Source organism: Plectropomus leopardus, chromosome 20 (assembly GCF_008729295.1).
Source record: "Plectropomus leopardus isolate mb chromosome 20, YSFRI_Pleo_2.0, whole genome shotgun sequence".
NCBI lineage: Eukaryota > Metazoa > Chordata > Actinopteri > Perciformes > Serranidae > Plectropomus > Plectropomus leopardus.
Window position 1 is genome coordinate 4,366,958 of NC_056482.1, and position 27,053 is coordinate 4,394,010.

Consider the following 27,053-nt stretch of genomic DNA (forward strand, 5'->3'; position numbering starts at 1 on the left):
CACTGAAGATGTATATTCTATTGTCTTCATTTCTGTGGTTCTATTGTGTGATATGGTCAGTTTTTCATCATTCCTCTTATAAGTTTCCTTAATTTTTATACAGACTATACATTGAAAACAGCAATTTTAAAATTGAATAGCCTTTTTATGCCTCTGCACCAGCAAGAGCCGTGGCCATAGGTATTGTGTTTTTGAGTATGTGTCCATCTATCCATCTGTCCTATTCTTGTAAATGCATTATCTCAAAAATGCTGTGAGGGAATTCCTTAAAAATTGGCACACAGTTCACTTGGACTCACGGATGATTGTATGTATGTAGTGTATGATTGTAGTGGTCAAATGTTAAAGGTCAAGGTCACTGTGACCTTGTCTGTCTCATTCTTTTCAAAGCAATATCTCAAGAAGACCTTGAAGGGGTTTCCTCAAATTTGGCACAAACACCCACTTTGACTCAATATGAAATGATTAGAATTTGTGATCAAAGGTCACTGTGACCTCACAAAACATGTTTTTGGCCATAGCTCAAAATTTTCATGTAATTATGATAAAATGTTGAAATGCTGACATTTTATATCCAAAAGGTCAACTTCACTTTGACATCATGATGTTCTGCAAAAAGACTTCTGGCCATTACTCAGTGTCATAACTTAGGGACAGAGGCGGAGACATTTGGTCAGATACTGAATTGGTGACACTAATTTTGGGTGTCCACCTTGAGTCTGTGCTGATTGTAGAGATCTTCCATGCAGGTTGAAGATTCGTGTGAAGCATCAAGTTTTCATAGACATGGATGTAAACTGTAAGAGGAACTTGACTGTTGCGCGGAGGCATACAACCGTGAGGGGGGGGGTAGGGAAAAAAATAGAAAGCTGTGTTCATCGTGATTATAATTACATATATTTAAAACTAAAAAATATATACGTATACTTTTTTTCATTTTAAGGACCTTTTTGTTTTGTTTTTAACTCTTTTAAATGATGTCTTGTTAAGTTACTCGTTTGCCCCCCCCTTTTTGTAACATATCAAACCAAAATACAGATTTCAAAGGGTAAACCAAAATTTCATCTCCTCCAACTTTATGATTGCTCTAAACTACTATAAACTTTTTTTTTCCTTATGGAGTAAACCTCCGACTTATAGGGGGAAAGGTGAAATAGTGAAAGGAAGGTGTTTTGTCACTCTACATTCCAGCCTGGCTTTGAGTGGATTTGCACTGGTAGCTATTTTTACCATAAAAGAATCACATGATTGATTACTTTAGGTGTGCTTTACTTCCATGTTGACAGTGCAGCTTCTGAGCAGACCACAGGAGCACGGCTCACATTCCTCTGTCCTGCAGTAAACGCAGTGTCACCTTAAAGCTGCAACATTCTTATTTAATGCTCGTGGATTTAGTGCAGCGGTGTGTTTTACAAAAACGGCGACATGTGACCTGTCGGGATGTAACGTATCCATAACTGCAGGATCTCGATAAGCATCAGAGCATCAGAGCCAACATGAAGTCCATGACAGTCGCTCAAGTTACTGCATGATTGGCAGCTGTAATATGCCATTTCCTAGCAACATGACACTGTGACACCCGTGGCAAAGTATAGATGACCCACGCTGGTCAGTCACAGCTCTGACAAGGGACCCAGGGGGGTCAAAACAGGCGTAACAAGAGAGAGCGCTCCTGTTTCAGTGGTCTGTGATGCTGATGTGGGGTGTCTGAGTTCGGCAGGAGGGCATCCTGTAGGCCCACTCTGAAGGTTTCATGTTGCCAGATATGGCCCAGAGAACAGACACACTTAAGTTTATTAAGTCTAAGAAATGAGTTGGCTGCTGATACAACAATGTAAGACAAGTCTGTAGTCTTGACGTTGATATTATAAGATATTTTATGCGAGAGATGGTTTTAACATTTGCTGAATTTTAGTTTGCTCCTCAAATATGCCACAGTGGGGAGTGTAGTGTTGGATTGGGATGCCACCTATTGGTGACTGATGAAACCTGTTTTTCATCTGAGTTTAATTCCTTTGAAACCAGAGCAAATGTGCTTGAGGGCAATGAGTCAAGAGGAATAAGCCAAAAAAATAGCACAAAATAAGTTAAAAAAAAACAAAAAATAAAAAAAATAAAAAGAAATTACCCAAAAATTAGCAAAGAAAAAAAAAGTAAAAGAAAGGTAAGGTAAAAGAAAATTACCTTAAAATAAACAAGAAACAAGGAGAGGAAAATAGCTGAAAAGGTGCCTAATAATTCTGTAACATAATTTTAAAAACATTTATAGCTGAATGGACATTTTTCCCTAGCTTAAAAAAAAGGGAATCTACTAACTTCTTGCAGTTTGTGGGACATTTCTTTCCAAGCTGCTCATTGCCTTTTTTTTTTGCATGTTTTCGAAAGAAATCAAACCAATTTGTACACATTTGGAAGGTTTAAATACTTGTGAAGGCCGTCTGAACCCAGCACAAGAAAATAATGTTGATCAGGATTTCATAAGAGAAAATGTGTTTTTATTGTCTGTCGTGTTTGTTTCTTTTAATGTAACAACCAGCCCAGGTACTGCAAATAAAATGAGTCTTTAGGCAAAATCTGTACAATAAATAAAAGAGAAACAAAAAGGAGGGATTTATGTTTTCTATTTGATTTTCGTAGAAGGGAGGGAAGTATAAATTGTTTTTTCTTTTGGGAGCAAGAACAGTGCTTATTAATATTTTACTGTCCAAGATTTATTGTCTCATCTAATTATTTCCAGATAAAAGGGATTGTTTGAAGTTTATAGTTTACTTTAAAAGATGGTTTTCATTCGTACCATGTGTTGCAGGTGTTTTGCCAACATAAATATGAGGCTACAGTATCATGTGATCCAATTCATAATTTTGAACTCTTTTTAGTTTATGATGGTGCAGTAAATTTTACAACTCAATATTGTTTTCAGATATGAATAGGAGGGTTGTACAGTTTTTAACCTCGCTAGCTGCATGGATCGAAGCAGGGGTGTAGTACCAAAATCTGGGCCCAATACATTAGCAGTCTCTGTGCCCCCCACCCCACCCTCCACCCCATATCTCTTGATTCTTGTCTTTCTTACACACCTTTTGATTTTGTTTTACAAAATCAGTTTGCCCTTTTGTCCCTTTTCTTTTTCTTTCTCTCTTTGTTTCTTCCTTTCTTTTCTTCCTTTTTTGGATCCTTAATCCTAGCACGGGATGGACTAAACCATTTTTTGCCTTTAAAGGGTGCGAGGGCCTTTAGAGAGCTAATACTGATTTTTTTGTTTTTAAAGTAAAGTCTTTTTACAGATTTATTCAGCCAAATTTAATTTTTGGTTTGACACTCATTACTTAGAATTAAAAAACTGCAAGCAATTCAGTTCAATTTTATTTATCAAGCCAAATATCTCAGAAATTGTCCTAAAGGGCTTGACAGCATACGGCATCCTGCTGTCCTTGGACCCTCACAGCCGATAAGGAAAAACTCACCACCTCAAAAAAAAACCCAAAACCTTTCCCGGAGCTTTTAACCAGATCTCATGGTCAAGGAAATGCTAGTAAAAGGTTCTTGAGTTTAGATTTTTTTTTCCAAGGCCAAGAATGAACTTTTATCCTTAGAATAATAGTTAACCGCTGCCCAACATTTTTTTCCTTCATTCCCACATTCCAGTTTGTCATACTCTAGTAAACATGTCCAAAAACATCTAATAGACAAAGACATAAAAATTCCGAAAAAAAAAAAACGAATGTGCCATCTCATTCTCGATCCCATCCGCTCACATGACGTCACCCGGACTCACAGCTGCTTGCATAATGATAAAAGCCAGTCAGGCTGTGAGACGCTGAAACACTGTTTCATCATTCACAGCTACTAAATCACCGAGTCCTGAGGCACAAGACATCTGTTGAAAGCTGATTCCTTATCAGCCTTCCAGCATGATTTTTTGTTAACATCTGGAGTTTCTGAGGACTCGCTGGCTTGGTACGCACTGGAAGACTCACAAAGACGGCTAATTTTCTCCAGAATGTGTTGACACTTTGACTGGAGATCGATTGCAGCATTGAAATGGTGTTTTGAATGAATTTGGTGCACATGAAGGAAATCAGAAAAAGATGTTTTTGATTGCTTTTCATCAGAAACTGACATGTTAAAAAATGCCAGGAAACACTTTTCATTATTAACCTAAATTGGGCATGCAAATTAAATTAACATGACCCCATTTGTTACTGTTGCTGCGCGTGTCAAGCAAAACATAATAGTTTACAATCATGATAGCTTACTACCCCAAAAATCTAAATAATATTTGAAACTATAGTTGTTTTTGGACCAAGCTGATTTTAGGTCTCCGTGAGAGGAACAGCCCACTGGGAAGTCGTATGATGTAAGCCAACTATCGGAAAATTTGCTTCGATAGATTTCCTTTGACAAGTATAAATCACATCTCGTCGCATATAGGTTCATTAAATTGTGTTTTCTTCCATTTTTATTGATATGAGCTGTTTGTGTTTTGTGTCGTCTGTTGTTCACTAACAGGTTTTTAAAAATGGCAGTTGTTGGACCTGCATTGGCTCATGTTTTTGACCTATCACGGTACATCACTTAAGGTTGCTATTATGCTGAAGAGTTCTCAGCTGAAGTAGGAGCTAACAGAAGACAGATAACTAGACCAGTGATGGATACTTCCAGCTACTGTAGCTATGTTCACTATTTTCCAAAAATGGTGGCGCCGCCCAAGAATGCTGGGTGATTTCCAATTTTGAAAAGAAAAACGCAATGCAAGCTGTACCTATTTTATAAAATAGTATACCCTTTCTTTCTCCTAAGTAGACGCTGTTGTCTCTTTACTCGGTCCCCCGCATTGTTTTAGAGTGTTGTTAAGGTCATGTGAATTGTAAGACTTGGTAAACATGTTAATTTTGGTCTATTACATATATAGGTTTTGATATTCAAGTCTTGACAACAGTTTCTGTATATTTTAAATGATGTATTGTAGTATACATGTTTATATCTGCATTACTTATTATGATATTTCTGTTAGAATGCAGGTTTTTAGTACCAAAGTACTGAAGTTTGTACCACAGCTGTGGTGCCATAAGGCAGTTTAGTGCGCATAACAAAAGAGGATAGGATGACGTCGTGCTAAAAGAAGTTTTTGACCGTGCTTTGTCAGTCAGGAATGTGTTACACCATTTTATGTGAGGAATAGGCCTTCAGTGTACAGTGGATCAGATGAGATGTGATTATGGATGGACTTTGCCTGCTGTATTGTATAAAGTTTTTTTCCTGCCTCACGAGTACTGGGATTCTACAAAACAGAGCTAGAACACCAATCAAAACCGAGACACCTCGCAGACTATGTGAGTTAGGAACTAAGGGACGTTAAAACAGTGACTATATGAATGGATGAAAGAGGATTCAAGACAATACAACACTATACATAGTACAAATTTAATGTTTGCTCCTTATTTTGGGCGTCTCCTCAGAATGTGGCTGGACAGGACCTGTCACTTCCACATGATATGGCACAGAATGGCTTCATGTTGAAAGACTGGTGGTAACGATGTTATATAAGGAGTGCGAGGGTGCTCAGAGGCAGGCAGGAGGGGCGGTAGATGGATTGAACAAACCCTGGACTTTCATTCAGGAGTCTGGTGTTTGCTTCCCATCTGAGTGTGATGTTTTTTTCCAAACCATACCATGTGCCTTTTCTCCTAATCCTAACCATCCATGGTGGCGTGTGCTTTTCAAGGATCAAGGGTACTTAATTGTCATTCTGACCATGAAAAACAGGAAAAAACAAAATACAGACCTAAGGATCTTAGTGTAATCATAGCATCAGTTCTGGGTAAAATAAATAAATAAATAGAAACCTATAAGAATAAATAATGAGCAATATAAAACCAATCAAAATGTGTTAAAAACAGTAAGACAATAGCAGCATTAAGTGCAGCATGATGAAGTGAAGCATGGAGAAAAGTCAACTGTCCAGAGTTCTGAGGCCTAAGCATAGCAGTGTGGAGCAGTTCATCAGTCTGACAGCATGTGGGTACAGACTGGTTCTGCCTGGATACTGCACAGCTTCCTGACGTCTGGGCGTCGGTTGCCATGTGCTTTTGTTGACGTCCCAGCGTGGGTTACCATGTGCTTGTTTTGCTTATACATAATCACATGTAGCGTAATCCCGTCATTTGGTGGTGTTGACATCACAGTAGTGGCATCTCAGAATATGAATAGCAGACGCAGAAGGATACCTAGAGCGTAGTATGTAGACACGGCGGTTCACTGACAAAGGAGCCACATGTGATGACTTGGGATGAGACTGTGTTGGCTTTTCAGCATTTTCCCCAAAAGCAGGGGCAGCCTTGGTGATGACACAATGCTGGTCTGGTCTGGTGGACAGTCCCTCTGTCAGTGGGTTTAGTGAACGGTCACTTGTGGTTTTTGAAGAGAAATGTGGAGACAAATTTATGAATAAGAATTTGTCAAATATTATTAATGTTATTATTAAAATTATTACCAGAGTGACACAGTAAATGGTGCAATTCAGGCTGAGTTTTGTGTCACTAACATTTAATGCATTACTGTTTTATAGCACCTTACCTCCAGCTTTCCTTTGAAAATTTTCGTTTCAAGCTTTCAACATTTTTTTGTGATTTGACACGCACTCACACACACACTCACACACACACACACACACACGCACACTCAGATCCTGTCTGTTCTCCGTTAGTGGCAGAGATCAGGTCTACTGGTTAGACTAAACAACAGCATCTGAGTGGATTTTCTGTCCCTCATTAATCATCCTGACAGCCTGAAAAACAACATTTCCTCCTTAATGACTGTATTTGAGTAATCATGTCTGCTTATTTCCATGCAGGCATCGCTCTCTCATTCTGGTTTGTACGTTCTTTCTGCTGCAGTCCGTGTGTGTGTGTGTGTATTTTGGAGCCCTTTTTTTCGCCTGACCTCCCAAGTCTGTGGCGTGGCGTCTGCTCAGGGTCACGCCGGCCAATTACATTCATGAAGAGGGTGAAAAACCAAAAGGAATGAGGGAATGTGACCGTGAGGCTCCAGATGCGGAAGGCAGAGGATGGTGTCACCCCCCCTCCCCTCTACATGTGGCTAACCCAGCAGCACCCGCTGGCCTCCAGGCCTCCGCTGGTCGCTGCCAAAGCACGTTTTTCCGTTAAGCACCGGGTCTGTGATGCATGAGAGCTGACAAGTGAGCTAGGAGCCCTTCAGAGCACAGCCAGATCAAAACCAGCTGGGGCCATGCACATTAGCAAAGAAACCATAATTGCGTTTGCCCTCTTGTACACCACTAAACTCCCTCTGTCGACATTTTTTTTTTTTTTTTTTTACAGCGGACATGAGGAGAGAGGTGGTGGAAGAAGCACTCAGACCTTTTACTTGGGTAAAAGTGGTAATACAACAGTTTAGAAATACTCTGTTACAAGTTAAGTTCCTGCATTCAAATTCTAATATGAAAAGTATTACAATCAGAGCATACTTAAAGTACCAAAAGTCATAGTACTCACCATATGATTATATAATAGATATAATTGTGTATCATCTGCATAGACAAGGAAAAATTACAGAGTAATTTCTGAAAATGTTGCCTGAGGGAAGCATATTTAAAGTAAATAGAATTGGTCTGATAGATGAATATAATTGTACATCATCTGCATAACAAAGAAACTGCGGATCATCTGCATAACTTTTCACAGGGTCAGTTCTAATAATGTTGCCTGAGGGAGGCATATACATATATATATATATATATATATATATATATATATATATATATATATATATATATAAAGAACAAAATTGGCCGGAGCACAGAACCTTGTGGAACACTGCAACAAATTTTAACATGCTGAGTTCACACTGAGATCAATCTGATGGGATTTAAACTAGCTTGGTGCAATTTCTTTAAGGCCAAATAAATGTTCCAGTCTCTGTAACAGGGTGTGATGGTCAGCTGTACTTCAGCACACTTAAATGCACTTAGTTACTTTAAATCATAGTAAAGTAAAACGTAGCAACATTGTCAAAATATCAGCATCAACATATACTTAAAGTACCAAAAGTAAATGTACTCACTATGTGGAATGGCTCATTTCAGAATGGGATATCTTGTATTTTTGCTGAATAACTATGGATGCATTTATGTGGAAGCATCATTGCCAGAGTATAAAGTACGATTTTTCCCTCTTAAATGTAGTTGAAAAGAATGCAGTAAATCTTGAAAATAACCTAAATTGTACTAAAGCTCATTGCTTTAGTGAATGTACTAGTTTATTCTACCACTGCTCATATATAAAGGGTACAATAGGTTTTACGCTACACAGTGTTTACAGTGGTAGAAGTATTCAGAACTTTAAGTAGAAATAACAATGCAAAAAGTAAAGGTGTTAAAAAAACAAAAGTGTTAGCATCAAAATATACAAAGAATGTAAACTTAGTATATTTACTCAAGTACTGTACCTCTGCAATTTTGAGGTACTTTACTGGAGTTTAGCCATTTTATGTTACTTTATACTATACTACTATACTCCAACTTGGAGGCAAATATTGTACTTTACTTCACTACTTTTATTTGATAGCTTTAGCTGCTAGTTATTTCACCTATTGGGTTTATGAATACAAAATACAGTCAACTTACACATCATGGTGCATTAATAAAAGTGAAGCCACCCAGCAATATGTACACTAATTAAAATGAGTTTCATCTTTACCAGGTGCAGCATCAACCCTTTGAAACCTGAATGAACTGGCTTGATTTCTCTCAAAAACAAGGGAAAAAGGCATTAGGCAGTTTAACAAGAAAGGAACAAAAAAAATTAGCAGGACAGTAAAAAAGTTAGAGTAAAAAATTACTATTACTTATTTTCAATAAGCTTGCCCCCCAAAAAAAGTAAATAAAAAAAAAATATTTATGCATTTTTTTTCTATAACATAATTTAAATATAGAATTCTAAGAATTATGAATAAAGTTTTTATGGACATTTTCACACATTTTTTGTAATATATTATAACCCTCCCAACTATCTTTTTTTTTTTTTTTGTCACCATTTATTACATTTTTGCAATTTGAGGGAAATTTTAAGTTTATTATATTTTTTTCACATATTCAATAAGAAGCTGAACCAATTTTCTCAGGTGTCAAAGATTTAAATGCTTAGAAAAGCTGCCTAAACGTGGCAAAAGAAAACTGATGCCGATCGCCGATCCAGGTGTTAAAGGGTAAAATAATGCACTGATAATTACACACCAATGAGATACATTATTATGAAAAAAATTCTGCATTAGGGCTACTTGAATATTTGAATGCAGCACTTTGACTTACAGCAACAGAGTATTAACTGTTAAAAAAAAGTATAGTGTTTCCTTGAGGAATGTAGTAGTATAAAATATTAGGAAATAAGATAAAGTATGAGCACTTACAAATGCGCAGTAAATGTATTTGAATTCGTTCCACCAGTGGAAAAGAGAGGTCTTTGTGTAGTGGTTCCCTTTTTGTAATTAAATGAATTTGTTGTTGTTTATGGGTAATTTACCATATGAGCATTGTTGCAGTGGATCAACATGTTGTGCGCAGCTCCGTCTGAGAGCGTTTTTCTGTGAGCGCTCAGTCCTGTGGGTGGATGTAAGTGATGGGTTTATGGCGGTTTTTAGAAACATCAGTATAGCACTGGCTGACATCTGTGTCCTCTTTATTTTTGGACCACGAGAACAAGCCCTCTCATAGTCGGATGATGGATGAAGTGATAAAGTTGGACTGAAGACAAAACGAAAGCAGAGGAGTTTATTTCTGGGAAAGCGGGAGTCTGCTATCTGTAACTCGCAGACAATCCAGACAAAAGTATCGAGGGCAGATGTTCATCATTTGTGACTTAGCGATTTTAATGCAAGAAACAATTTCATTATCTCCAAGATTCCTCCGTCTTTTCTCTCTTCTTTTTTTTGCGCTGGTTTAGGCTGATTAAGAGGTTAAAGGCTTGTCATGTGATGAAGGAGCAGCTCCACAGTCTGTCATCATTAATCACTGGAGCTGTCAGGCTGCACCCAGGACTCACTCAGACCAAGCGAGGCAGACCCAGCCTTCACCTCCAAGAACAATACCCAGAGACTTTCCATATATTACAGCAGAATCTGTCCTCTGCACTCTGGGTTTCATTTAGAGAGCTAAATAAAAAAGAGCTGTGGCAACCGAGAGATTAAGAGTTCCTCTGTGAAGGATGAACTGAGGGAACGTGGGTGGGAAGAGTGAATAAATAACCTCTGCCTCCTTCCTTTAAAAAGTCGCCTTTAAGCGGGACATTTGGCCCCCAATTTCTTCTCTGGTTGTGCTTGGCCCCTGTGTGTAACTAATATTAGCTGAAGGAAAGCAGCATGAATGATGAGTTAACTCTTGTATAAATAAGAGTTTTTTGGGAAAAAAAAAAGACCAGAAACAAATCATAATTGCAAATAAATCATAGATATTAGCATCATGAATGAGTGATGACTAAAGAGGCTGCAAATTATCAGGGGGGAGAGGCTTATGTTTCACTTTTTGACAAGACTATAAATCCTCAGCCATGTTAGAGGCTCTCTGGCTCTATTTTAAGTGAAATGCTAACATTAGGCAGGTTTACATCAGCCCTAAGATTGTGCAAATTGACATTGGGGATATAAAATATGCCTAATGGAAACACATCAGTTTTCAATAAAACTCCCATTTATCGCAAAAAAAGTTCTTACGCTCGCATGAGGTGGTATTTCAGGTGATTCTTAAAAGTCATATTTGGCAGTCATCCTGATAAAACACAATTGTGAGATGACTGTTTTTCCACTGAGTGATGTTATGCATCTTCTCCTCTGGTGATAACACTCCAAGAAACATGGTGATGGATGTTCAAAACATCAGCAGCTTTATTTCTATTGAAGCCACCGCACTAGCCGTCATTATTTCCACGCGAGCAATAATCTAAAAGCAAGCCCCTCATGTGTGGGAGCATCCACGTATGAGGGATTTCTGGGAGGTGATAGCATCATGAGGGAGACAGTTCCTACTGACAAGCACTCATAGTATCATGTGACCTAGATAAGACAAAAAAGTGTCTCCATTGCAGTTTTACAAAATGTGTCTTTTTAGAATCGCCAATGATGGCACTAAATTAAACATTAAAGATAAACCAACATGTTACAATTAATGCAGCAGGGCGGCATGAATGAATGCCAATGTTCATTCCAATCTTCCATTTAGTAAACGTTGAGCTATTTTACTGGACAAATGAAAAACTTTGACCTGTTGGTAGCCATTATTATTAGCCATATCTTCATATATTGTTATTGCCACATACATAAACTACAGCACATGCATGAAATATTATGTGCTTTCATAAATAACATTTATTCATTTTTATGTGTTACTGTTGTTACATATTATATTATAGTTTCCATTATTGTTGCTGTGCACTTTCTCTCTCTCTCTCTCCTCTGTATCATTTTGTCATCAACTGTAATTTTATTGATCTTTATGACATCTTTCAGACACCTGGCATATCTGTCAGTCCTGGAAGAGGGATCCCTCCTCAGTTACTCTTCCTGAGGTTTCTTTTTTTTTGTCCCCCCTGTTAATGTATTTATGTATTTTTTATGTTATGGATATATTAAGGAAGTCTGGATATAGCCATGGAGTCAGGGCCCTGTCTGTAAGAGCTGCTCATTGGCGTATGAAGCAAAAAAAAAAGCTGCGGGTATAGAGTATTTTTTGTGAGGTATAGAGTAGTTTTTGGGTACTTCTGGTTTAGCGCTCTGCTAGCTTGAATGGTGGTCTAAAACCTTTAATCTTGAAGCTGTTTTTGACTTTCCAAATGTTATTGAAGTGAAAGGTTTAACATCTAGATCGTGGGGTGTGTCAGTTTGCATTGGTTTTGACGCTCACAAAAAGTTATCCACCAGGAAATGAGTCTTTCTGGGCCTGTGGGCATCACACTACAGAGCTCGCCTCTGTGTCATATTTGCATCAGTCTGGCTTGTTTCTTTTTTCCTTCGTCACTGTGAAGGTCTAAGGACAGAGGGATGTCGGGTGCTGTAAACGCCTCTGAGGCAAATTGTGGTTTGTGATATTGGGCTTTTATAAATAAAACAGAACTGAGACTGAATTATTTGGACAAAGGTGGAGGAGTCATTACAGCATGATGGTGGAGTCATCAAGCTATAATGACGCAAAAGCTACTTAATAGCCAACTGGTATAACTGGCTCAAACATAAAGTAAAAAGCAGCATGAGGAGTGTTGCGGTTGGTCACGAGGAGGAGGAGGAGGAGGAGGAGGAGGAGGGGAGGGGAGGGGAGGGGGGGGGGAGGAGGTGTCTGACAGCACAAATGAGTGACACAAACAGTTAGGGAGTTGGACAGATGAGAGCCACAGGCGCTGGGAGCAGAGGGGGTGTCTGAGGGTCAACACATCGGCCCTGTGCATTGAGTGTGGCCCAGCAGCTGTATGCATAGGGGAGCCTTGGCCTCCTGCTCTGCATGTCAGGGGCCGTGATTAATGACCTGCAGGCCCTTTACCCACCTCCCCCCTCCTCCTTCCCCCGTCCCTACAGAAGTCACTGCAGCCACTGCTCATTTAGCTAATGGACACGGTCGTGGACGGGGCCACATACGAGTGCATGTACATGTGAAATGAAAGCAATTTCCCTCTTACAAAACACCACTTTTTTCCTGGCTCTACAGAGTAATTTCAGGGCGATGATTTCTCAGATTACAGTGTGCCTGTGCAGTGTCTTGACAGAGCTGAGAGGGTGCCCGTGCCTGTGTACTGGTTCCCAGCTTGTCAGGCAGCTGTCGAGGAGTGATTTATGACCACGAGACTCCAACCTGTCTTCACTGCCAGTTCAGTATTGTTACAACTGACAGCTAATGAGGCCAGACATGCTTTCAAGCAGAGCACTTAACAGGACTTCAATCTTCTCCCGTCACGAGTACCATTTTTGCAGTCTCTCTCTCTCTCTCACACAGCAGCCGCCTCCTCTCTCTATGCCCGCCTTGTTCTCTGTCTCTCTGTGCTGGAATATCTATAAAGGGCTCCTGCTTAATGAAGGAGATATTTCTCAAAAAGCAGCAGCAGCAGAGGAGCGTCCTATCTTTCAAATTTGATATAACAAAAAGCCTTTTTTTTAACCTTTTGAAACATGGATCGACATGAGTTTCTTGAGTTACATGCAGACGTTTTTCATCAGTGTTTAAACCTTTGACCTTTGAAAACTGAGCAAAAATTGGTTTGATTTCTTTTGAAAATGTGGCTAAAAGGCAACGAGCATATTTGGAACAGTCTTACAAGAACATGAACTGAAAATCAGTAATAAAATAAATAAATAGATAAATATATATATAATATGTATATATATATGTATATATATAATAAAAAATACAATGAGTAATTGAGACAAAGAAAACAGATTAAATTATGAGAAATGAAATAATTATCAAAAAATAATTATTTGATTTGATTTTAATTATATATTTAAAGTTAATTAGATTTACATTTTTATAACTTTTTTTTTTTTTAGCCATTTCTTTGGTTTTTATTTTTATTTAACATTTTTTCTTTTCTTTTTTTGTGTGCTTATTTTTAGTTTTTTTTTTTTTTTTTTTTTTTTTTACAAGTTCTTACTAATTCCTTGCTAATTTTGGGTAATGTCTTCCAAAGTTGCTCATTGCCTTCCTCCCATGTTTTGAATAGAGATTAAACCAGTTTGCTCAGCTTTCAGGGGGTTAACTAGAATGAAAATGTATTTTTACTGCAATATTCTTGCAGAGAGTTAGATGCAGCAACATCAACACTGGGAGGGTCAGGTCACATATTAAACAGAGAGATTTTGGGCTCCTCTGCCAGGAAATTTTGAGCATCAACCACTTAATTTCCTGCATTCGGTTGAATTTTTATGGACCAATTTGTGGCTTTCATGCATCATTTAATAGGAAATGCCTTTATTATTACTTTTTTAATAAATATACAAGTCCCTCTACTAACACCTAACACCACTGTCATTTGTATTTGGTGGGAAAAATGCACACATCTAATTATTGGGGGGTGGGTGGGGGGGGGGGGGGGGGGGGGGGGGTTTCCCTGCATCTCCCCTGAAATCTGCATCTATGTAACATAAGAAAAGTGATACAACTGTCATATCTGAATAAGATGCAAGATGAGGGTTAGCTTAGCTTAGTATAAAGACTGGAAGCAGGGGGAAACAGCTAGCCTGGCTCCAGTATTTCACATTTAATCTACTTTATGCTTCTACTCCTCCACATTTTATAGGAAAATACTTGAAGTCCAGGGACCTTTTTGGGTGATAGTAGTATTTGTTTACATGCATTTAAGGGTCCAGTTTGTTGGATTTAGGGTCATATATTGGCAGAAATGGCACATAATATATATGAGTATATACTGTATAAGTATGGGTTTTTGTGTAAAATTAGATTAAATTAGATTGTTGATTGTGTTACCTTAAAATTAGCCATTTATATAAAAATAGGAAGTGGGTCCTTGTCTATAGAGATTGCTGTGTTGCATGTTTCTACAGTACGGACAAACCCAAACACTGGCTTTTTGCATTTTTTCATCAGCCACTGTTAGAAGCCCCCCGCGGCAAAAAAAAAACGTTACAAAACAAATCCGATTGAATTCTAACCGGGAAAAGTTTCACCTGGTTGCAATTTGGAATCCTCACCACTAGATGCCACTAAATTCCCTTAACACATAGTATAGCCTATTAGTGTTGTGACAATGCTGGAATTTTTAACTTATACAACTTTTGATGCCTCAGGAAAAGTATTGACAGTGAGGGCATAATTTTTTTTATTTTTTTTATAAAATAACAAATATAACAAGGCTACGACATGACAAGGATGTCTTTTCTGTCCATGGTTAGGAGCTGAGAACTTTGAGTAAACATAATGGATAAAAGACGTGCAGAAAATGACTGGAAACCATTTTGAATATTTTTGAATGGATTTGTATCTATGCATTTTTAATTTTAACAACACTACGACATAACATGATGGAGTGGACATACATATGTTATTGTATCAGAATGGCAATGAAATAGTGCAGTAATTATAGAAGTATGTTGTTTTTTTTAATGTTAGGGACATCAGGCTCGATCACATTTAAAATTTGACCGCGGTAGCAGCATTTACAGAAGTGCTGTACAATTTTGAGATACTTTTATTACTTGATTTATTCAATTTCATGGTACTTTGTAGCCTACTTCTACTCTACTACATTTCAGAGGTAGATGTTGTAATTTACTTTACTCCACTAAATATATATGACAGCTGGAGTAACTTGTCAGATTTAGATTCTACAAACAAAATGTTTGATCCACATAAAAATCCTGATTATGTTGTAAAACATTAGTAATAATACTTCTACTAAAAAAACTATGAAAGAGACCAGTCTGCCCTATAAATACTTCTTCTTTTCAAATTTCAAAAAGTAAACTTTGTTGTTAATACTTTTGTGCTTTTACTTGACTGAAAATTTGACTTTTACTTTTAAGATTGTATTTTTTACAGAATGAAAGTAGTACTTTTTACTATAGTCAAAGATGTAAATACTTCTTCCAGCACAGTTCAGTGTAGATGTGAGTGAGTGAACAGTCCCTGGAAGTCTCCCAGCTCTCCTGCACCGTGAATGCACAGGCAGTTTATAACAGAGTCTCTGGCAGCTTTCCAACCTTTAACCCCTTGTTCTTGTCAGCCATGATTAATGGCAGGCTAACTAGCTGCTAGCTCGCAGTGCCGGCTGTGCCATTGTCTCCTGGATACTTAATGAACTCTGACAAGTATTTTCCTCCTGGTGCTGATGTGTTCATTAATGCTGCGACAGTGACTCCTAGCGTTCAATGCTGGAAAATACAGATATTTGCTGTTAAATCATATTAATGTTTCATTATATTTAATAAATTGCAGAATTGAGGCCCATAACTCAAGGCCCTTTTTTTGTGTTATTTAGTATGCAGATAGCAATGTAGCTGTTTTAGACATTTAAAGGTCCAGTGACTGGGATTTAGGGGGATATATCTGCAGGAATTGAATATAATATTCATAATATATTATTATATTATATCATTAGTGTATAATAAAGGACCTGAAAGCAAACGGTTTTTTGGGGTTTTTTTTGCTGATATCTGCACTTTATGTAAGATATGTAGTACTGCTACTTGCAACCAAAGGATCTCCATACTTCTTTTTTATTTTATTTTATTTTATTTTATTTATTTCTTTTTGCTTGTTATTTGTTCTGTCAGTCATTTCATACATGGCTCAAGCATATTTAGAAATTCAATCACATATAACAAACAACAACAACAGCAAAATATAACATTAAAAACAAGACATAAGAAAAACAAAAAAGACTTAACAAAGGCAAACACCATGCAGGATAAACTTTATACATACATAAGGGGTATTGAATCAAAGTATAAAACAAAAATATTTAAAGTTTTACAAATGTCCAGTGCTTTTTCAGCTTTGCCATCTGTCATCTGTGTAATGTTTAGATATAATGTCCTGTTTCTGTTTTCAATTCTTGTATTTTTTGGTGCATTTACATTTATGAATGTAATATTTTTCACACAAAAAAATGGTTTCCGAACAGATTTTTCACACAATCAACTCCATTTTTATCATTTTTTTCTAATTGAACCCTTAAACCAGTCAGTGTTTTAAATTAATGTTCTGTTTCCAAAAAAAAAAAAAAAAATAGTTTGATGCCAAGCTATTCAGAGAATAAGTGACAAATACTTTAGTTTCTTTTTTGTAATATACTTTTTATTGGCATTTTGCATTAAACATTCAGTGTATCTATACAAGAGGTATACATTGTTGTCGCTGATATTTTCAGCGGTACACACAGAGAAAAAAAAAAAAAAAAGGAAATTTTATTATAAAAAAAAAAAAAAAAATTAATAATAATAAATGAAAAAATATGTTGTAGACCGTTAAGTAAATACTTTAGTTTAATTACTAAAAAAGACACAATTTTCATCCACACCTTAATACTTCTTCAACCTCTGTCAGCACAGTCACGTGACACGTGAACGCACAGACATGACATCATCAGATCTCTGCTTCCCCCTGCTGGAAGTTTCTCCCAAACACACTCTGAAGTAAGAAATGTCCAAAGTGTGTAAAGTAGTGTTTTGTAGCAGGAAGCTGACTAACGACATAAAGAGTTTGGAACCGTTTACGCACAGTATATGGATCGTTTTTACGCAAAGATTTTACGCAAAGGTCAACCTTGTGGAAAGTTATATATTCCAATTTGAAAATAGGGAAATTCTGTATCTCTGCAAGCTTTATGACACGATTCAAACACCCCCAGCAGGACTCGGCTTCTCCCCACTGGTTCCTGATATTGTTCCCTGCTGCTCCCTCCCCTTTCCCGGCTCCTCCTCTGCCGGGCTTCTCGGTCCACCGAAGCCGATCTTCCCAAAACTTTCCGTGCCAGGGCTTCCTGTTCAAAAAAAAGCTCCTAGTGTTGTATGTAGGCACAGAATTGGTGCCGATGTAGGGAGACGCGTAAAAGATATGAAATATAAAAAAAAAAGATGGTACTGATGACCGAGCAGGCGGACAGACCTCTGACCCCGTTATCCGCACCGGAGCAACTTTCCAACAAGGACTCCCGGGGGACTCGGGTAAGTCTGGATCAGATGGAGAGGAAGGGCCCGGGCTCTTTCTCAGGCCTCATGGATTCTGATTATTTGCATTCATATCCTGTTCCTGTTTTTTTTTTTTTTTTTTTTTTTTAATTAAAGGGACGCGCTCACTTTTAACGGGCGCATACGTGGCAACACATCGAGTTGATTTGCATCTAGAAGACAAAACGTTTTCATATACTTTATGTTTATGAATAATAGTATGTGGTATGGTGAGGCTATTTAATGCGTTACTTGCAGATATCATACTTAGAGACCCTTAAGTCTTGTGCAGGTGGTTGTTGTGCAGGACAGGACAGAGGACACTGTCCTGTGTGATGTGTGCAGGTCTGAGTTGGAGAATGGAGGTGAGAGGAGACAGAGGAGACACAGAGGCTCACCTGCAGACCTCCTGCTGTGTCCAGAGTCAGAGGCAGACCCCTCAGAGAGCAAGAGGAAACCAGCTGGCATGAGGTGAGCAATAATGAACCTAATATAACCACTACAGCTGAAAGGATCACGCAGTTAATAGTGTTGAAGTTATTTTCGAAGCAAGAAAATTCCACAAATTCTTTAGTTCCAGCCTCTTTGAGTGCTGTGTCCACGCATTTTCTCTGCTTTGACTCATTTTAAAGAGACTTTTTTTAAGGTTTGAATTGCTGGTTGCACACAACAAGACATTTAAAGATGTCACTTTAAACTTTAGACTTCACTATTTTGTAATGAGTTTGAAAAGATAATCAGCAGATTTTTATTTATTTTTTTATTTTAGACTTAATTTAAATGAATCAAATATCTAACCTGTGTGTGTCTGTCCATGCTTAAACTCTACATGTTTATTCCTGTATATATGCTCTTTATTTAGATCGTTTATATATATTAAGTAATTAAGTAACTAATCATTAGTTGTGCCTATGGACCTACTGCACACATGCCCAGGGGCCCTAAGTGCAGGGCCCCCCCCTAGTCTTCATTTGCAAAATGTTGCTTGACGAGACATGTACGACCACAAAGACCCAAAAATTGACCACAAAGATATGACAACAAAGAGCCACGAAACAACTTCAAAGAGATGGAAAACAACATAGAGACACAAAAAAAATCACAACAATTGCAAAATGAGGCAAAAAATAACTAGGAGACACAACATGACAACAGGAGACATAAAATGACAACAAAGATACATGAAATGACAACAAAAAGAAGCACAATGAAAAAGAGACACAAAGCAACTATAAAGAGAGACTTAAAATGACCACAAAAACACTGCAAAAAGACCCCAGATGACATCAAAATGACAACAAAGAGACATAAAATGACTACAAAGAGAAATGAATACTACAAAGGGGGGGGAAACAAAATGACTAGAAAGAGTCAGAAAAAATGATCAAAAGAGACACAGAACAACTACAAAGAGACATTTAAAAATACCTCAAAGAGATGCAAAACGACCACAAAGTGATTCAAAATGACCACAGAAAGATGCAAAATGACCACAAAATGATGCAAAAGGTGCAAAACAACCACAGACACAAAACAACAACAAAGAAACACAAAACCATGGTGAGATGCTCAACGACAACAAAGAGACACAAAACAACAGAAAGCTGCTAAACAAATAAAGTTTGCCCGTCTTGCGTTTATGTAGGAGAGGTGGTGTGGCCTTTTTGCATGTTTGTGACCATGGGCTCATTTTTTCTCAAACCCCCTAAAACCTTAATGATTTTGACATGCAAAAACATTTGGACCTTAATTCATAATAAATTTAAACTTTGTAGTCTTTGAATTGGTGTCATGTGGGTCTTTTCTCATAAAGTGTGGCCTTTATGGCATTTTTTTTTTTTTTTTTTTAGATATATTCTCCTCCTAAGAGGTTTATTTTAAGTATTACTTTGAAATACCATAAAGAAATCCAAAGAATATGAAATATGTTTTCTTTAAATTTAAATCACACAGTAGGCTACACTGGATAATATCACTTAAGTTGTCAAAACAACACTGCAGTTCCAGTTAACGTCTGTATACCTGCATGAGCAAAGTGCTGTTTACAGATTTGGCTGTTGCTGTGTAAGCAGTCCTTACGTAACTGCAGCTGACACCACACACAGCCAAATGAAGGACGTTTACTTTTGCCTAATACTCCATTATTTCTGTGAGCCAGTTGAGCATACGTATCATGTTGATATCACGAGTCATGACGCGTAAACTGGCCTACAATAGCTCATTTATCTCAGCTGTCCTCCTCTTTCAGGTGTTACTGTGCTATTTAAACAAAAACACTGACCTTTTCAATTGTTAGATTGAAACCAGTGGGGAGCAGCTTTCTCCAGTGCTGAGTCCGAGTGACTGCGAAACAAAGTTTTTTCAACGGTTAAAAAAAAAAAAACCCAGCCTGGTCACGTAGGAACACATCTAATCTAATCATCAAATTCTTAACACGTTACTTTTTTTTTGCATTTTCTTCACAAACTATCTTTCTGTTTCTTTCCAGTTATCAAAGACAAACGCCCAGTATCATAAGTTATTCAAGGAGGTCAGCAAAGATGAGTCGCTCAAACAAAGTACGTTTTTTTGATTTTTTTTTTTTTCTCACATAAAGAAGCAGATAAATGTCACTAAGCGTGTGTTTGTGGCCGACAGGTTACACATGTGCCCTGCAGAGAGACATCTTATATCAGGGCAAAATGTTTGTCTCTGATAACTGGATCTGTTTCCACTCCAAAGTCTTTGGCAGAGATACAAAGGTAGAGTATGATACTGACTGGGACTGTGATAAGGTTCATGTTTTTATGGCTGAGTTCTTTGTTGTAACTCGATGGTGTTTTTTTTAAACTAGATTTCCATCCCCGGTGATGTCTGTGACATTTATTAAAAAAACTAAAACTGCGTTATTGGTGCCAAACGCCCTCGTGATTGAAACTACAAGCGATCAGGTGAGAAGACTGTTGACACAATCAATTTTTTTTACACTTTTGATGTGAACAGTAAAGTGATTCTACTTTAAAAATAATGTCTTCCAGCATGTGTTTGTGTCCTTCCTCTCACGAAACACCACCTACAAACTTCTGAAGACCATCTGCATTCATCTGGAGGTAAATATCATCTTTAACCCTCAGGGCCCGCTTTAATACAACACACACTCATATTGATTTGCGCACAAAATATGCTCACACTAACTTTCATCGAGTTATTTTTTTTAAACCAATATCAGTCCTAATTATAAATATCAAATATTCATTAATTCTCAGAATTTTACCCTTTAAATGTCAGGTTTTTGTCATGATGCCACTATGTTTTTAGATGAAGAGAAAACACAAAAAATGAATTATTTTCAATATACTGCATGCAAAGAAGATTTTTGTGTTCTCACAGCCTGGGGGATATGTCAATGATTTGCAGCAACATTGATTTTTATACTTTTTTTGTGCAGTGTCAAATATTCACACCTATACACACAAAATGCGCTTTCCAAATCAGGCTATTAAAAAAAACATTAACACGACTTTCTACTTTCATTGAACTTACTTTTTAACCAACATTATTTCTAATCAGAAGCATCAATTATTCATTAATTTAGTCTTCCGAATTTTCAACCCTTTAAATGCCAGTTTTTTTTTCATGATGCCACTGTGTTTTTAGATTAATATACTACATGCAAAGTGTATATATATATATATATATATATTATATATATATAAATATATATATATATATATATATATATATATATATATATATATATATAATTTTAATTTTCTTTGGGATTATTACAGCCTGGGATATGTCAATGATTAGCAGCAACATTGATTGTGTCCACCTAGTGGAAATACCATGTGTTTTCACCGTATACCAACTATGGTAAAAATGGCATCATCAGAAGGAAAATAGTAAAAAATGAAAAATTCCGAGTCAAAAGCCATGAATGACACCCAGAAATAATACAATGCATGTTTTTATGCTTCGATGTCTCTTTGAATGGGTTTCAGTGGAGCATTTTTTCCATTTAATAGCATGAATGTAACAATTTAGTTTCCGGAGTGTGTTTTAGACTTATTGAAGGAGCTGAGCTGGAAATTCTAAGATTAAACAAAAATACACAATCTTGTCAAAATGTATGCCATATGCATGAACACAGCCAGAATGATCCAAAAAATGAAGAATAAAAAGCACATTAAATAATAGTTTCTAGGAGTTACTTAAAATACTTATTTGTCCGAATTAATTTGCTCATTAATTGTCTGAAGAAAAGTCATCAACAACTGTTTTGATGGTTGATAAATCATGAAAAGGATCTACATGAGATATTTGGAATATTAATATAGCAGCAAACCACTGTTTGCTATGTAAACACACGGTGTAGTAATGGGCAGAGAATGAAGTCACGCCACCTGTGTGTGTGTGTGTGTGTGTGTGTGTGGTGTGTGTGTGTGTGTGTGTGTGTGTGTGTGTGTTTAATCTGAGTTTTTCTGTGGTTTGTTGTGGTGAGCCGGTCCTGCAGCTTGTATATGTTAGTGCACGGTTGTAACCATAGATGCCATCTATGTGGGGGTGGGGGGGGGCATTGGGTTTTATGCCCCCCAAAAGTAACGCCGTGGTATGATATGGCTGTTTAGCAGTGGCCATCAGAGCCCATAAAATCCTATAATATTCTATTAACAGTAATTTAGGAATAAAATGTTTTTTCAGGGACAAATTTAGTGGCTACATATCTGCAGACTTCACAGGGCTGCCTATTAGTAATTCAAAATAACTTAAAAATAATTAGTAGCCACTCGCCCTGCTGATGAAGGATACAAATGTATCTGACATCAAAGCTCAACAGTTTTCGTCTGATCTGAAAATGTCCCATAACTTCAGAAAGGTTGAAAAGTCAAATTTTTTGACAGCTTGTCAGGCTTTATCCAAAGTTAACAGCTTCATAAAGTGATATTATTTCAGAGTTATGTTTATTGCATGTTCTGTTGCTGCAAATTGGAAAAATTAAAGATTAATACTGTTTTAAAAAATATATTTTTTTCCACATACTGATGTATGTACTCTGTGATTCCAGGTGGATAAAACATGTAACAGCCCCAATATTTCCTCCTGTGAGACCAGCTTCAGGGTAAAATGTCCATCGTCGCTTCCTCTGGTCAGTCAGGAGTTTTTTTTGTCCTGTTTTATGGGATGTTTTTGCACAGGATGTATTTATTATTCTGTATTTTCCATTGTGATAAAAGATGTACAGAAGTGCCTTGTTCTCAGAAGTGCCTTGTTCTCATGCTATACAATACTCTCCCTGCATGTGGTATCCATTGTATATTTTCCTGTACGTGCGCTGCAGGACTTCTCCGACCTGGACGGGGTTGTGCAACAAAGGCGTCAGGAGATGATGGAGAGCAGCAGCTCTGGCTCCCAAACTCCAGATTATGACAAAATAAATGGTGTGTGACCCATCTTGATCCCTCTTATGTATACTTACACTTTCCAACATGTACTCTAATCTGCTGTACACACTTGTAGTGTTTTTCCTTTCTCCAAAAGGTGCCAGGTGTCATTGTGGCTCAGACAGCTTTTGGTTTGCAAATAGTTGGAGTGAAGCTGAGTGAAATATGAGCCATTGAGGCTTTTTTTTTTAAAGACAGTTGGCATGAAAACAATGATGATGTTACTAAATGATGAATAGAATCTCCAGTTTATTGTTTATTATCAGCTGTTTCATCTCAAAGCAAACACGGAGTACACGTTGAGCCATGACGTTTGTTAGTCTATTAATAATATTTACTCATAGGCAGCGGGAGTCACGGGTTCTTTCCTGTTTGTTTGAGCAGACTTCACCGGCCTCCCGGATACATTTCTGAGTGCAGTGAAGAGCGGAGAGGTTTCAGTGCACGCAGACATTCACCTCCAGAGTCCAAGCCCAAAACACGGAGCTGCCCTCAAAAATGGTACTTTAATACTGGATCTTTTTGAGTTCAAAAAAGCTTTATTCAGAGTCAGTGGAAGATTAGTTCCTTTAGGCAAATACTCATGCTTTCTTGCTGAGATTAAAAGACTGACACCACTCTCATGCCTGGACAGTTAAAATTGACCACCAGCAACTGGTTAGCTTAGCTTAGCATAAAGACTAGAAACAGAAATTATTATTATTATTGCTGAAATGAATTTAACTGCCCTGGTAAACCACAACGTTTCATCTTTACACTTTTCAAAACAAGATATAGTGTTCACTATTGAGCTTTAAAGATGCTGTAGGCAGTTTTTGTTACATTTGGACATCTAGCTCTTTCTGTTTCTCTTTCTATATTTCCAGTCTTTTTGCAAAGCTAAGAAAACAAACAATTTAATTTAAAATGGCTAAAAATGTAATAATGATGTGTTTATTGTTTAAAATATGTTCCAAGAAGTTTGCAAGTGATATGGTTTTAATATATAGCTCATTCTACATTTACTAAACACCAGGAGGTATGTAAGAGTGTTTGGATAAACACACATTTTAGCTTTAATTAACACAAAAAAATGGAACGTAAAAAACAAAAGGCAGAGACTCCAACTTGTTTTAACCCTTCAGTTTTCGCATGGAGTAAACAAAAAACACGAGAAGTGAGTTGTAAATGTGTTCATAGGTGGATTTTCCAACCCAGTCACATGAAAAAATGCTGCTGTTGTTTGATTTTGCATACCTCTGATTATGTGGCAGAAACTTTTAAACTTGCTAGAACGATACATTTTCTTATCTCTACAATATGCATTTATTTCTAAATTCCCATGTCACAATTTCCATCCAAGCACATGTTCTTCCTAAACATTCAAACTTTGCTTGCATCAGGTAGATAACGATAAGCAGCAAGACGATGAATCACAGGCCCCTGAATTGAATCGAATTAGGATCGTATCGTAACAGACTTTGTGAAATCAGCAAATATCGTATTTCAACGAAACTCATGATTCACATGCCATAAAACACCAATGTTTGGTGACGAAAGAGCTGCCATCCACCATCCCCTCCAGCTCCAGACTACTGCTGATATACTACGTCACTTTAGAAACGCTGATATGATATATATGAAATGTGAAAATGTACTGTATAAAAGAAAGAAATGTACAATGCCAACATTTCCTTTTGGTGACTGGGCTGGGATTGTTTTACTTTTGGATGGATTCAGGCTAGCTGTTTCCCTGTTTCCAGTCTTAATACGGAAATACGGAAAGTACGGACACGATAGTGGCATTAGGCTTCTTATAAAATGCATGACAACAAACTAGCATATTTTCCCAAATGTCAAAAATATTCTTTTTAATGTTGCAGCACATTTATTTATTTCTGTTGCAATTTTTAAATAGTTTTTCATTGTAGGGTCGACAAAGCTCAAAGACAAACCCTCACAGCCGATGTCGTTACAAGTCATCCTCCTCATCTATCTGTTTTTGTGAGTAACCATTCATTACGTGGAATACGAGACTCGGACAACACCATTGATGGATTAATTTTCACGATCTGGGGCATGTTAGTAATTGTTCTGTTTGAATGTTTGATGTTTGTGTGTGTCTCCTCACAGAGTTAGTATTCTCGTCTTGTCCTCCTGTTACATGGCTTTCAAGATTGTTGCTCTTGAGCATCGTTTGAACTCGCTGGTGTCCATGGGGGAGCACGTTCGTACTGAGTAAGAGTTCACGTTATTGAGGTGCTATCGGTGTCGGAGTCACCACACTGTGAGATAATGCACTCTTATTGTTTTATTTCTTCTTGGTCACGCATCGTCACACTTTTTTTGATTTATGATTGACGTGCAGATATTCTTGCAGGAACGCAGTGAGCCACAGGCCGCAGGAAGAAGTGAATGCTGAGATTTATGGAGAACTTTCTACCAACTTGTTCAAGCTAGAAAAGGTTCGTCCAGTTTCCACACTCTTGCAAAAATGTCTCATTTGAAATTCAGTGGTTTCATATACACCATCTCATTTATCTAAATGTTCTGAATTGGTTTGCACAAAAAATGTTTCACACTTTTAAAACAAAAAGGGTGTGACTGAAGTGCAGCGATTCACTCTTTGAAACCTGAGCAACTTCATTTCTTTAAAAAACAGAAGAAGAAGGCAGTGAGCAACAAAATAAGACATGACTCCTAAAATTAGCAAGTAATTAGTAAAAAGTACAAGAACATTTGCTGAAACTAAATTGAAAATTTTTTTTTAAAAAAGGCAAAAATAAAAAAAGGAAATAACCTTGTAAAAGTGACTGAAAAATATATATCATTGTGTAAGATGATTTTAAACATGTAATTATGATAATTATAAATATCGTTTTTCCCTATTAATTCTTTTTGGAATGAATGAATATTTATTTTGAACATGTACAAAAACACAGATAAATGCAAACAAGCCTTAAGTGCAATGAACAAAAACAAAAAGACAAAAAAAAGTATATAACAATAACAAATATTCAAACCTCTTGAGGTTAAATATCCCATATTTGAAAAGGACTATGAAGAAGTACATACTTCTTTATTTCGTTAACTATGAATAGACATTTTTAATTATCTTCTTTATAAATCGTTTTCTAAATTTCCTAATTTCTTGCAATTTATAAAGCATTTCTTACCAATTTAGTTTTTGCTTTTTTTTAGTGTTTTTCAAGAAATTCCACGGATTTGCTCACAGTTCAAAGCTGTAAATACTTTTGAAAACAGCACAAGAAAAATGATGTCGCTCAAAGTTTCAAAGTGTTAATAAAAACAATATGGAGGTCTCGGTTCCATACAATAAGTTATTAGTTTTAGTTATAGTTGAGAAATAGCTTATTGGCTTTCTTGCTGCGTGGTACATTAGCAGATTGACAGCAGCTGTTCTCACAGACATGGATGTGAGCTGGTGAATGGAGACATACAGTTGCATGGCAGAAATTCTGTTTATTACATTTTTTATTTATTTTTTTTTTTTTTTCAATTTTAGAATATTTTCAGATATTTTTCATCTTTTAAATCCTAGATCCAAAGAAGTCTGCGGAAGCTACTTGAAGAGACTTAAAAGAAGACTTTTTGTCTGTCCGGACAGAAGCTTTAATTTCTTACGACTAATTTATCGTTTTTTCGGCAGTGATTAGAATTGGTAATAGATTTGCTCTAGAGCTCATAGAAAGCTTTCTTAAAACTGCCTTAACTTAAATTTGAATTGTGCAATAACAGCTTCTTTCCTCTCTCTTTACTCAGGACTATTTTATCACTCTTTCTAAACTAAATACTGTGCTGGAGTTTGAACTGTAGCAGCATGTTAGTGTTAGTGATGCAAGTGTAGGCAGAATATGCAGTGCAGTATTTATCTAAGAGCTTTTATTTTGCATTTCGCAATAATGGGATTTTTTTAAAAGGTCCAAAGGTCATATTTCAATGTTTTAAAAC

The 27,053-nt window shown here is 36.9% G+C and overlaps 1 pseudogene; it reads left to right on the plus strand.

Moving 5' to 3' along the window:
- Positions 1-17,181: 17,181 nt before the first annotated feature.
- LOC121959937 lies at positions 17,182-27,053 on the plus strand (annotated as a pseudogene).